Source organism: Centruroides sculpturatus, unplaced genomic scaffold (genome assembly GCF_000671375.1).
Source record: "Centruroides sculpturatus isolate CEXI.00-Female unplaced genomic scaffold, Cexi_2.0 scaffold751, whole genome shotgun sequence".
NCBI lineage: Eukaryota > Metazoa > Arthropoda > Arachnida > Scorpiones > Buthidae > Centruroides > Centruroides sculpturatus.
Window position 1 is genome coordinate 18,624 of NW_019385814.1, and position 14,325 is coordinate 32,948.

Here is a 14,325-nt window from a genome sequence, read left to right on the forward strand (position 1 = left end):
AAGCTAGATTTCTTACGTTATTAACAAGGAAAATTAAAAGCATTGTAGGAGATACTATAGTTTTTGTATGAAATTCTCAGGATATCTGCATTTGAGAAAATTGAGTAACCAGTAAGATATTCTAATGATGACTCAAAATGTTTATTGATCCTATAATGCAATTATTTTGAACGATTAAGTCCAAATTTAGAAAATTTTCAAAACAAGACTTGCAATGGCATTAGTCTAAATTTTAAATACAATTTACTGTCATAAGGACACACCATAAGATGCCAAATGCTATACTTCAACTGAATACTGTATTTATTCATTGAACTATCAAACTTAAAATCATAACTATCATTTTATTAAGAAAAGAAGAAGAATTTAATATTACAATTCATTCCAATGTGCATGTCTCATAGTATAAAAAACATTTGAATGCATAATTGCTTTACAACAAGAATTCTCATTTAAAGACTATGCTTTTAAAAAATGTTCTTCCTTATATGGAAAGATAAAACATTTAATAGCAAAAACTTTAGTTAAAATATAAATGGGATTTTAAACAATTTTAACAAAATTGTTACTAACAAGCTGTCACAAAGCATTAAACATTTGAAACTGTAACTAGATGAGGGTAACTAAGTCCTTTTCTGGAGTATTTAATCGGACATACTGCAAGAAAACAATTTGTTTCACGTTATAAAATACCAATTTCCTATTTGTAGGATTCAAGTTTGAAACTACTTCAATTTTCTGTAGATGAGCAAGCTTAACTCCAATAACTTTATTTTTACAAATTGAGAATGTTAAATATCTAATTTAAGGAATCAGCACTTCAAATAAAATTTTACATATTTTAGAGAAAAGGATTTAAAATATATATATGTTTTATGTTTTATTTGCATTATTATTATTATTATTATATAATTGAAATTAAAAACCAGTTTTACTGAAAAAATTAATATGATCATAATCAAGGAAAAAAAAAAAACTTCACAGAAAGAGATCCATCCAGTGGTCTTAACTATATTGTTCTTAATCTCTCTATTAATTCTAAATTTAAATGCATTTCCAATAAACCAATTTAAAATTTTTATTTATCTTATTGTTATAATTTAACATTTATGCTCAATATATTTAGTAGTATCATTCAAGTGGTCAATTTTGTTACAAACTACTTTATTATTATTATTCCATAATCTGTCTTAATATTACTGAAAATGACAGATCTTGTGAAAAGTTCTGTATTAATAAATCTAAAGGATTAAGTATAGAATTAGAATTTTGCCTTTAGTACCCAAGTGTAATAGATAAAGTCAAAACACAATCTTTACGGAAAACAAAGAATATTCACAAGACAAATTTTTAATGAGCACCATGTCAAATACAGAAAGTCACTAAAAATTAGTATTTTGATTTTTTAAATGACAGTATAAAGTTTGATTTAGAAAATTAAAGCTGCCAATTTTAAGCATATGTGAAGGGCAAATTAAAACTGAATATGAAACATGATGAATGGGAAGACTGAAAAACATTCAAACTGGGGAGATATGCAATTGGAAATATTTAATTTCGAAAAGGCATAGGGGTGCACAGTTGCATCTTGAGAGTAAGAGGAGGATCTAAATTCCACATTTTCTGCTTTTTCAAATCATTTGTGTCTTATCCACTAAAAACTAAACAGGAAAAACACACTCTGACATTGATTTTTTTTATTTTTCCTACACTGCTCTGTGAATATAGTAAATTATAAAACAGGCATGCACAAGTATTTGGGTGTGTGACATTGTTTTAATGTATGTTAATTCCTAGATTAGACAGGAAAATGCTGATGCGATGAATTTTAGTCACTATACCAGTACCATCTTGAAAGACAATACCAAAATGTTTCTCTTCACAGCAACAGAGTAACTTGGTAGTTTTAAACAATCTTGTATCCAAAAAATTTGTAAGAAACAAAGTTACATAACAAACACTGTCATTTGACAGTTTTTCAACTGGCAAAATTTGAGCCAAATGGTGTGAACAGCAGCAGTCTACTGAGTAGCCATTCTGTCAAATTGATTTATTTAGCTGGTCAAATAACTTAAGCTACCACCACTTACATTATACAGAATGACAAACAAAGCTACCACCACTTACATTATACAGAATGACAAACAAAGGACAGGCAGTAGGAAAAAAAAAAGATCAATTTAATTTTTTGGCTTAACACTGATCTCACAGGTATGACTAACAGCATCACTCTTCATCTCTAAGATTTAACCCAGCATTTCTGAGTCCAAATTTTAAGTGTTCCATACTTCCTGCTGCTTGATTACTTCCATTTATACTCATTAAATCATGCTAATCCTACTAGTAATTAGCATGAAGTTGAGTACATTTTTCTATAACCCCCCAAAACTGCAGGGTCTAACTAGATATAATTGATATTCTTAGCAGAAATGCATGGCCTGAGTAAATAAAACAGACCATAAAACATGGACTCAGAAAAAAAATTAGTCACCCAAGATAATTTTTGGATCAGTTTTTGATGACTATTAATCTTCAACTGTTCAGACTATGCTCAGAGATGGTGGTGTGATTTTATAACAATGAAAGGCTTTTGTTTGTTGAGGCTGGGGATGCAGCTTAGATGGGAATGCACGAAGTTATCAATTATCACCACCTTCTTGTTGCTCATCTCCATCTCCCTGTGCATCAGAAGTCCACAGCTAAAAGGAGAAATATGAAAATTATAGACAACTGAAATAAGCATTTCATTTCTTTATATACATATACAATTTCATAGTTTATATTTATCTCTTAGAAATCAATTTACAGGAAAATTATTTTTCATTTTATAAAAGTAATAGCAAAGTTTTTTTAATTTCTACAAGTAAAAATGCAGTAGTTAAATATGTAGGTATTAAATTGAGAAAGTCAATTCTTAAACTCAAACTGTTTTAGAGTTCTAATAAGTTTAAAACATTTCTGGCTATCTCAATCTTCAGGACATTTCATACGACTAATAATAGTTAAATTCAAAAATTCAGAATTGGTTCAATATTAAAAATACTGTATTAGTACATAAACATTGTAGAACTTTTCCCAAATTAATTTCAAAATTAAGTATGTTTCTTTTAAAAAGTCAGATTTCCCTCCATACTATCAATAAGATATTCAGTCTTTGCAATGTTAAGTTTCCTTTGTTATGTCATCACATGAAGCCAGCATCACTTTCACAAAAAGTATACCTGCCATACTACTACAGTCACGTTTCAATTTGCAATTAATTAATGAAAATAAATAATTTTGTTTTTGATGCTTTCCTTATAATTAACTAAATTGATCGACATTTACTATTGAAAGCTAGATAAAAAAATTAGAAAACTGATTTCATTTCTATTTGAAAATAGATTTTAATTATATCCTAGTGTCTGAATATATGAACACAGTGGGTTAACAAACAATCCATTCCAAGACTGTTCGCTATCCAAATTGTTCGTTAACAGATTATTGATTTACCATAAGTTTTTATGAGAATTTGATTAATTTGTTCTGAAGACCTCAAAAAATAAAAAACACAGACTTTCTTACTATGTTTGTTTATATGTAATAATAAAAATACATATATACACAATTTTGCATTGTTATTAGTCATGTTTTTTCTGTTTGTGGGTGTTAAAGAATCTGTCTAATGTCGATTGCTTTTCTCTCTTCTTCAGGATTTTTCAGAAGTAATTAATAGCATTGTAATTGTAGAGATCCCTAAGCCCGTTAACCTCAATCCGGTTTGGATGACACTCTAAGACCACTGTTCTGACATCCTCCTACTTCTTCAAAAGATGTTTAATAGCAGATATTGGCATTAATCCTCTTTTTCAGAAGAAAATATCTCACTGAGTTTCTTGGTGTTTTTCATTTAAGAGTTCTTGGCATTCTTCTATTGTCAGATCCATTTCAGGTTCTATTATGAGCTCTTCAATGTTCTTTATTTCTCTGGTGTTATTTTTGTTACTCCTTTAGCTGCTTGAGTCTTCTTGATTATACTGTATCATTCTGAGATAAGAATGAACTGCGGCCTACTGTACACCTGTTCAAGCCATACTGCCCAGCAACATCAGACATCATCTGCCCACTCTCTACCTTTGCTATTATAATCTCACCTTTCGAAAATAAAAACCGACACAAAACTTAATGAGTGCCCGCCCGACAGTCTCATGAATACTATAAAAGGATTGTTTCTGTCAGAAAAATAAAAGGCTGGAATTACAAGGAAGAGTTTCAAAGTTCGGAGGAATACTATCCAATAGGTATATACCAGGTTGAGTGTCGATGTCTCCTGCACTCCAAACAGTTCTTAATTGTTGTCTGAAGACAAGGGAAGATCAGTTGGTATTCATTATTTTATGTCACTTCTTGTGTTTGTTCTATGAGGTGTTTGTTATCCGAACATAAAAATCTTTCACAAAATGTTCGTTATCTGATTTGTTCATTAACCCACTGTATAATATAGTCAACACTGATTTTATTCAAGTATCGAAATATTCAAGTTTACTGAAAGATCCTAACATATTAGGGAAAACAGAAAAACTGATCTATGCTCATTAGCAGTAACTCAATTTAAAGGTTGCACAACAAAAATCTTCCATGTGAAATTGTAACAGCTTATGAATAGTAAAAGCCATAAGTGATGTATTAGGAAACTGAAGTAATTTAGCTTGTGCTGAAATGACCAACATGCACCAGTATGTGCATCATCTATAGTAAGTAGTCTTAAAAACCAACTATTATGTATCTATTCTGTTGGCATCTGATTTTTCAATTTCCTGCATTATTTGAATTTGGAAAATTTTTATATATTACAACTACTATAGTTTACTACTTATACATCAGAAGCTGCCATTTGATGATAGATTAAATTTTAAAAAAACTTTAGTTTATTCTAATATCTAAGTTAAAAATTAATACATCTAAAATACTGAAATATTAACAATAAAATTTTTTGATGCTTATATTTACTGATGACAAAATCATTTCTTAAGCCTAAAAAATTGTTTCCTATTGAGTGCAAGGTAGAAGTTTTCAAATCTTTGAATTCTATTTATCATCATGTGATAGTTTACCAGATGTCTGTATTTATTGAGATAGTGTTCCAAACTAGTGAACAATGGGCACCAATTTATAAGACTGATTTTTCCCATGTACTATACAAAAAAGGAGCAAAATAACTTTTGAAAAATCATTAAATTATGAGTGTTTACTATTTGGGCATTTTAATTCATTTATTCTGAATGAAAATTTTTGTCGTCCAATTAGATTTAAAATAAGACATTTATAAGAAGTTTTGCTGCTATTAATCCAAAATCAAAACTGTTTGGCTTCAAAAATGAGAAAAAGTTTTTTAAAATTATTAATTAAACAATTTGAAATCAAAATGAATATTTTTGTCATGACAACTAAAATTGAAATACAAAATATCATTTTCAATTTCTACTTTTAAGACTAGTTCATTAATACTTACTACCTATTAATACATTCAAGTCCCCCCAATTTGAGAACCAATGTAATAGCATGAAATTTTAAAAATTACTTTCATCTGTCAATAGTAGTAATAATTTTGGTATTGGAATTTCATCAGATGATATTTTGAGTTAATTGAAGACACAGACTAATTTATAATTTTAAATAGATATTTTTCTGTGTTTTTAAAGGAATGTTTGTAAACTTGATGGACAAGTAGCCTAAAAAAAGGTCAGGTCGTTGAAAAGTCTGTTCTGGAACAAAGTGAATAAATGGTGTATACCAAAAAAAAAAACTTTTTGGACAATGTGTCTTCAACTAACTCAAAATATCATCTGACAAAATTCCAATATTAAATATTTGCTTGAAAATTAATCTATACTTCTTTTGGCAGGAATGCTTATCTAATACCTTGTGGGTCTACCTCAGTGGTTCCCAATTAGTTTTTCCTGTGTACCACTTCAAGAAAGGACTCAAACTCGCATACCCCATATAGCAGAAATTCATATTAATCCATACTAATATTATAAATTTGAAGGTAATTCTGCCTATCTGTCTGTTACCTTTTCACGTCTAAACCGCTGAACAGGTTTTAATAAAATTTGGCACAGAGATAGCTTACATGTTGGAGATGGACATAGGCTACATTTTACTGCGAGAAAATATCTTACTCCCACGAGAAAATTCGATATAATGTAGGCAAAGCTGTGGGTAGACAGTTAGTGATAAACAGAATTAGTTTTTTTACATTTATTACCTTTAAAATACAATTCTAATAATAATGAAAATAACACAAGGTTATTTAATTTTAATGTAACAAATGTGCAAGATTTTCTTTGCACAACTCTGTAAAATCCGGTTGCTTTTTGGTCAGCTTCAGTCTCAAGTCATCTTCAAGTTGAAGTCAGTGACGATGTTTAGTTTTCATGTTTGTCATGGCTAAAAATCTGTTCTCACAGAGGCATGTTACGCAAAATGGTAGTAAATATTTTATTGCTGCTTCACTGACATGATGATAATGATAATTGTACAATTAACACAAATTGTGTTAATTGTACAATTTTTGTTTCTTGTGTAAGAATTTCAGTTAGGTATTGTCACAAATGCATTTTTTGATGAAATTTCGAAAACACTTTTAATTATAAATAAATGGATTTGTACATTCGACATCATGTTGTAAATTGCCGAATTTTTGATGGTCCACCCATTATTTTTTTTGATTGCTTCATCTCATGCATTTATATTTTAAATTGACCAATTTTAGATTGCCGTGTGTACCCCTTCATGCAATTTGTACTTTGCACATCACACATGTAGCAGGTTGACCAATGGTTCCCAATTAGCGGTACGTGTACCACTAATTGGGAACCATTGATCTACCTGCTACATGTGTGATGTGCAAAGTACAAATTGTTGTATAAGAAATGAGGTGGCATGTTTCCAGCATTATATAAGTACAGGCATACCCTAAATTATGACCATCAAGATAAAACAAACCGCAGATATAACCATCATATATTTGTACCTCTACCATGATCTGACTTAGCTATTCCCACCAATACAATGCTTCATCTGTTCCAAGGGTTGCCACCTGTCCAGTTGAATACCAGGAATGTCTTGTTTTTAATAAAATTTGTCAAATCATCAATAATTAATTATTTTTTAATAACATAGCCAATTTCATACAATGTAAGAGTAATGGATAATTGTGGGCTCTAATCTTGCAATTCATAAAACATCAGAAGTATCAATATGATCTATAAGTAATGAAGTTGTTCAACTGGGGAGGAGACTGAATTTAGAAATTGATGCAGGAGATATTGAACAGATAATCGAAACCCATAAGGAAGAATTAGCAATACAGAATTGATGGAAATACTACAAGATAATATTCTAAGGATGACTAATGAAGACACTATAACACCCAATCCAACACAAGTCAAAACATTGGAAATTAAAGGGTTTGCATTAATTTTGAAGAAGAGGAAAGAATTTTTTTCTCAATTATTAGATTATGATCCTGGCAAACATAGAGGAGGGCCATAGTAAGAAGGGAAATTGAGTGTAAAATGATATGCTATAACACATTAAGTGAAGAAGAAAAAGTGGCTGTCCAGTTAAAGTTAATTTTCTTAAAAAAATTCACAAATAAAATATATAACTCTTCTATAAATACACAAAGTTATGTAATTCAATTATAAAATACATATGTATAAGTTACATCCAAGCTTTTAGTTGTGTTTTGTCTGTTTATTGATGTTATATGCATTTATTTAAAATTCAATTTAAGACAAAAGTACAAATTTAAAAGAAAAAAAAATGCATGTAAATGTATGAGAAATGGCAATTCATGATATAAACTTGATGGAACACATTATATATGTAACTTGATGTATACCTGTACACTTCTGCATCAGTAAATCTTTTTATTGTAACAGTAAGAATGCTAACAGTCTTACAACAATCATATGGGACATATTGGACCAACTAGTTCAGTAGGCTTGAGATGTCCAGGAAATTCGGAGCCACAGGACATTTAAAATGCCAGTGTCGCATTCTCAAACAATGCACATACAATTAAATATTGTACAGTGATACTGACATCATGAAATTAGCACCATTGCAGTCTTATGCAATGATGCTTAGCAAAGCCCTATTCTCATGAGACCAACAAATAAAGCTTCATATAGTCTTAATGTCATTATGTTACAGCTAAATCAATATCACAAATATTATTCAACTGTACTGGACCAACACCATGCATCATGTCACTGTGGAAAAAATTCTCTGGAGAATATCTAAGGTTAAATAAGTGCCTAAATATTAAATTTCATGTTTAAAGTTTTAGAAAGAAAATTTCACAGCACAGTTTTTTGTAAAAATAAACTTTGCATAATAAAAGTAAAATGTCAACACATTAAGTTTATATAAATTACTTAATAAAATAAAAATTGTAACCAAGAAAAATTAATATATATGATAGTTATTTAGGATGTAAAAATAATTTACCAATTCTTTAAAGAAATATGAAAAAGCCAAAATATTTTATTACTAACTTATCAGATAGTGATAGATTCATATGTAACTGCTAAAAACTATGGGGTTAGCATTACACATCCCTTGGGGATGTACAGTACAGTGCTGACCCTCAGAATCATGCTTCTGGGGCAATAGTTTGAATGTTCAAAACTCCTAAAATCATATGAACAGTTGAGAGTTAATATCTTTGCTCTCCAAACATTGCCTGTAGAATGGGACTGCCATCTCACAGTTTTGAATTTTTCATCTTTGGATTTTTTCCAAAACATTCAAATTCAATTACTTCAGAAACATGATTCTGAATTTTGTTTAAATTCTAATTTTTATCAGTTACACACACCAAAGTCTAATAAAAGAAACCATCAAAATAGATGCAAGAGAATGAAATAATGCATTAGAATGCAATCATATTTAGTAATTTTCAAACAATTCTCACCGTTAAGTTATCTCTGAGCAGCTGCATTATTAGTGTGCTGTCTTTATAGGAATCTTCATTCAACGTATCTAGTTCTGCTATAGCATCATCAAATGCCTATAAAAAGAATTAAATCAGTTGTCTAAATGAAAAGAAAGATCAAAATGTTAATTTTTCTATATATTTTTAGTATGTTAAGTGAATTTTATTTTTGAAATAATTCATTCTGCTTTACAGTACTTCAAGTAAATTTGCTACAAAAACTAAATTCACTTAATGCAATATTCTAACAATGGAATTCTCAGAATGTAGAAAGAACATTCAATGTTTAAAAAAATTTTTAAAATACTAAAATTTAAGTTTAGTAATATTAATCATTTGCAAATTTGAGATTTAAACTTTGTAGTAAAGCACTACATGGAAAGACATTTGCCTATGATGATTAATAAACTGAATATACACAAATACAAAATAAAATAAATTTGGAAGAGTAAAGCAGTATTTTAATATTTAATTTCAGAAACTAAACTAATCATCAGTTTTAAACAACGAAGAGAAAACATTTAATTTTTTCTATAAATAATGATAGTGTAATATTAAAGTTCCATTCTGTACTAAATTGCAATATTTGAAATTGATACTCAGAAACTTTCCACACAAAGAAATTTGAAAACTTAAGGATACAACTTTTACTAATTTTGTTAAAACTGTATAAATTTATATAAAACTTCTTGAAATAATCAATGCAAATGACCCTAGGATAAACAGACATTTCACAATTATTTCCATGAAAGCACTAGCTGGATAAATTTTGCATTATTATATATGATCAATAAACATTATCAAGTAACAAAAGTTTACAACAAAATGAATGGAAAAAAAAGAACAAATGGATATGAATAAAAGTTAAAATTTTGAACAAAAATTTGAAAATATTTTCTGGGAAAAGAAATTCATTACATGAAATGACTTAAAATTGTTTAAAAACAATAAGATTATACTGTATAAGGCTTATTTGAAGTTGTAATCTATTTTAGTCCATTTTAATAGTAAATTTCCATTTTATAGAAAATGGTAATGCTCTAGTCTATTACAGTTAAATGCCTACACAACTTTAATGATAATTTTAATATTAAGTTCAGATATTGCTGACACTAATAACTAGGACCAATAATCACATCTGATGTAGTTAACCCATGATCAACCACCACTGTTCAATGCTTTTACTCTCTGCCACTGGTGGGCACACATCAAATTATACAACAAAAATTTACTAGTTCTTAATAATTCAGAAGTACCAATTAGATATATCCACAATCTGCACAAATTGTATTTTTATCATTCATTAAGATAAGCTTAAAAAGAAATAAAGAGTTCCCATACAATTTCATTAAATTTACATAAAAAGTTATTTCCAAACAAGTTTTCCTAACAATTCCAATCATAATTTAAACTACAGCTTTTTAATCATACTTTAATAGCCTATTTGCAGATAACTGCTTAATAAGTAGACCAGCTTTTAATAAAATATTCTAGTTAACAGTTTAAAAACAAGAGTTCACAAAGTTTACTTAAAAAACAAGAGTTCACTATTCTTCTAGTACAATAATTGTTTTGTAAAATGTGAAAGTGATTTTTATATAAGATTAATTTAAACAATGAGCTGTTGCAATGCAAGAAAAATTCAAAATATAGGCAAGTAGAAATAACCATGGTCAAATAAGGTTCCAAAAAATTTTAGTTGCCTTGAAAACACCAACAGTAAACTACTACTACTACTACTAAAAATTTTATAGTATCTCTTCATATTTAAAAATGTCGTTATCTCAGTCATTAATAAAGGAGAAAGATCTCAAGTATCAATACTTCTTTATATGGAGAAAATTATATATACATAATGATTTTCTCCAACCAAACCCACAGCTTGGTTGAAGAAATCAACATAGTATCCAATCAAAAGAAAAAATTTGCTTACAATGGTATTCAAAATATAAATTCAAACCAAGCAATTTTATAAATCACCACCACTAGGAAAAGACGACAAATTTTAATAGTATTCAACATTTTAGATTTTAATAAAACTATCTATATCCAATAAAAAAATCAAAATTTTGAAACTTCTGTTTATTACCTATAATGGGCAAACTAAATTAAAAATTCTAGGCATGCAGAAGTTAAAGCACAATTTTTATAAACCCTTGCTAAAATTAACTCTAGTGTTAGAGAACACTCATTTCAAAACAAGGTTAGTCAGATTATTAGGCACACCATTTTACCTGCTTTGCCAAATGGCAGGCTCTATCAGGTGCATTCAGTATTTCATAATAAAAGACTGAAAAGTTGAGAGCAAGACCCAATCTTATAGGATGTGTAGGTTGCATTTTACTCTTACTGATATCAAATGCTTCTTGGTATGCTTTCTGTGATTCATCAACAACACCTAAAAGGAAAATGAAGAGGTTTAATTACCTGTTTAGCCAACTGACAGGCTTTGTCTGGAGAATTCAATATTTCATAATAAAAGACCGAAAAGTTGAGAGCAAGACCCAATCTGATAGGATGTGTTGGCTGCATTTTACTCTTACTGATATCAAATGCTTCTTGGTATGCTTTCTGTGATTCTTCAACAACACCTATATAATAAATTTAATAATTTTAGGCAACTTTCATAATTCATTGCTATTACCCAGGAAATCCAAGATAATTAAAATGAAGTATTAATAATCACATTTGTCCTGGTAATAATTCTTTAGTCTTTACTATTCAATTTTCTTATGAACTGCAGATATTACTAATAAAATTCTAAAATTGAGTTAATTTTGAAATTTAAACACAGATTTTCTTTTGCATTTATAATACACAAATTCTCTCTCTCTCTAGTTATAAGAAAACACTTTCTACAAATTAGCATAGGAAATGAACAAATTTATTTGTCACATTATTTAATATGGCATAAATTTTCTGAAATGGTTTTCACCAACCATGCAAATGGCTAACTACTGAAATATATTTGGTAGTACTATCAAATATATAAAATAATAATACTATCATATTTAAAGTAGTTTAAAAACTACATTAAATATGATAGTATCTTTAACTTGACAACAATTATGGTAAGTTTATTTTTGGAACATTGTGCAAGGAATAACTTTTAAGCTGATAAACCTAATAAAGAATAATTTATTTCAATTATCAAGTACACATTTCTTTGAAATAAAATACACAACTTAGGTTATGGAATTTTATTGGTATATATTTATTAAAGAAATACTTATCTGATATCACCATAAAAATTAATATGATAAACTACATTCATTTCCCAGCCTAAGTTTTTACAAAACTTAGTACTAGGAGATAGCATGCAATCTTGTCTACTAGGCACTGTTCTGCTTCAAAGTGAACAAACATGGCAGTCTTCTTACTTCTTGGGTATAGTCATGGGTCAATTGTTTATTAGTTATAGTTACCCATGTTCCAAATTTGGCCCACAGTCCTGAAATCATAGAAATTCCTGGTGGAATGTCAAATTTTTAAGCAGGATTAAAATTAATTTTTTCCTATTGTTGGCAACAATGATTCTATTTCTCAGATGTTTGCCACAGAGATTCATATGTTCTTAATCTTAATTTAGCTACACTGTCATTTACTAATTTTTTTTTGTGACAAACTGATTTTTGAATTTAAAAAATCCAAAATGTAATGGCTCATATATGTATATTATGTAAACAAAGTTGTGTATTCTCCCCTTTAATGTATAAAATAAATAAATATTTATATTTTATTATACTTGTATGTTTTATTATTATACTTTGTATTAACTTCTTGTATTTAGAAGAACATTAATACAAAGAAGTTAATACAAAGTTTCTTATAAGTCACATGCATTATCTTCATTAGGAAAAAGCAAATTTCTGTTAAATCTTCAAATGAAAATGTAGGACACTTCAATGTACATGACAGACAGTACAAATACTTATGTCTATCATATAGAGAAGTTTATTACAACTTAGGGGAAGTTTAGTTTATTTCCATAATACAAATGGATGCATATCAAAATCAGGTCAGAATTTGGTAATGTAGATCATGTCTAGCTAGTTATTACTATTGCACATCCTCTAAGCAAGTAATCGAATAAAACTAAATGTTGTGATTCCTTCAAGTAGGAATCTATACTAATGAATATAATCATATTCTGTTCTGAACAACAAACTGCAATATTTTAAGATTACTTATTGTTAATTAAGGGCTTAGATACCCCTTAATTAGTATTGTGTAAGCAAAGTAAATATTGAGAATACCAAAAAATGATTAACATAGTAAAAACAATTAATTTAATATCTTCTATACTGTAGTTTTAAGAAATATAAACAGTTACATCAGTGTAGAACTGGAATCTCAAACTCAAACATAGCAAAGGGCCAGTCAGAGGTATATCATATGTGGGCCGTTTTCAGTAAACCAAAACACTAATAATAATAAAGCTCTAACAAAGGCCCTTTTGTTGCAATGTCTTCATGACATGTAAATATTTAGACATTTGAATTTCTTCTGCTTTAATCCCCACAAGATATTAGAAACATTGATTTTTAGAAAAGAAATCAAGGCTACAGACCAGATATGAAGCCTTACTGGGCCGTATCTGACATGTCAGTTTCAACCCCCAGTTAACATTACGAACCTTTAATCAAATTTTCAACCATATGATAGCAATTAAAATTTGTTCTAATTATATATTGGAACAGATGAATAAGTGATATTCCTACTCATCTAGACAAAATGCTTCAGGAAAACTTGAATTTGAGTTTATTGCAAGAACTCCCACTTTCTAGTAATTATTTTAATTGATGAGAAATATTTTAAAATTGTTACAGTACTATTATATTCAAAGGATTTCATATTACATGGAATTACATAAAAATTGTGTGCAAGAATATTACAATTACCACCTCCCGGGCCTTTGAGACCTCACAATTTTAGAATTGATTTATACAAGTCATTTGCTTTCTTGTACTAAATTAGTCACAAGTCGTTTGTTTACTGCTACGAGGGCTGTTCGGAAAGTTCGCGGCCTCAAATAGAACAACAAACAAAATAATGTTAAAACTTTTTTATTTTTTAATGTAGGCTCCTTTGTTAGCAATGCACTTATTCCAGCGATGTTCTAGCTTTTTTATGCCATCACAATAGGTCGATTTGTCAAGGTGTGCAAAATACTTGTTCACTTCAGAGATGACTTCATCATTTGAGTGGAATCTCTTTCCAGCCAAGAATTTTTTTAGGTTTGGAAAAAGGTGGAAGTCACTGGGGGCCAAATCAGGTGAGTACGGTGGATGTGTAACTAATTGGAAGCGAAGTTCGTTTATCTTTTGTTCAGTGATTCT

General features: G+C 28.9%; 1 pseudogene; it reads right to left on the bottom strand.

Annotated features, from left to right (window-relative positions):
• Window positions 1-2,232: 2,232 nt before the first annotated feature.
• The window catches only part of LOC111642284, a 63,896-nt pseudogene continuing 51,803 nt past the window's right edge, over window positions 2,233-14,325 (bottom strand).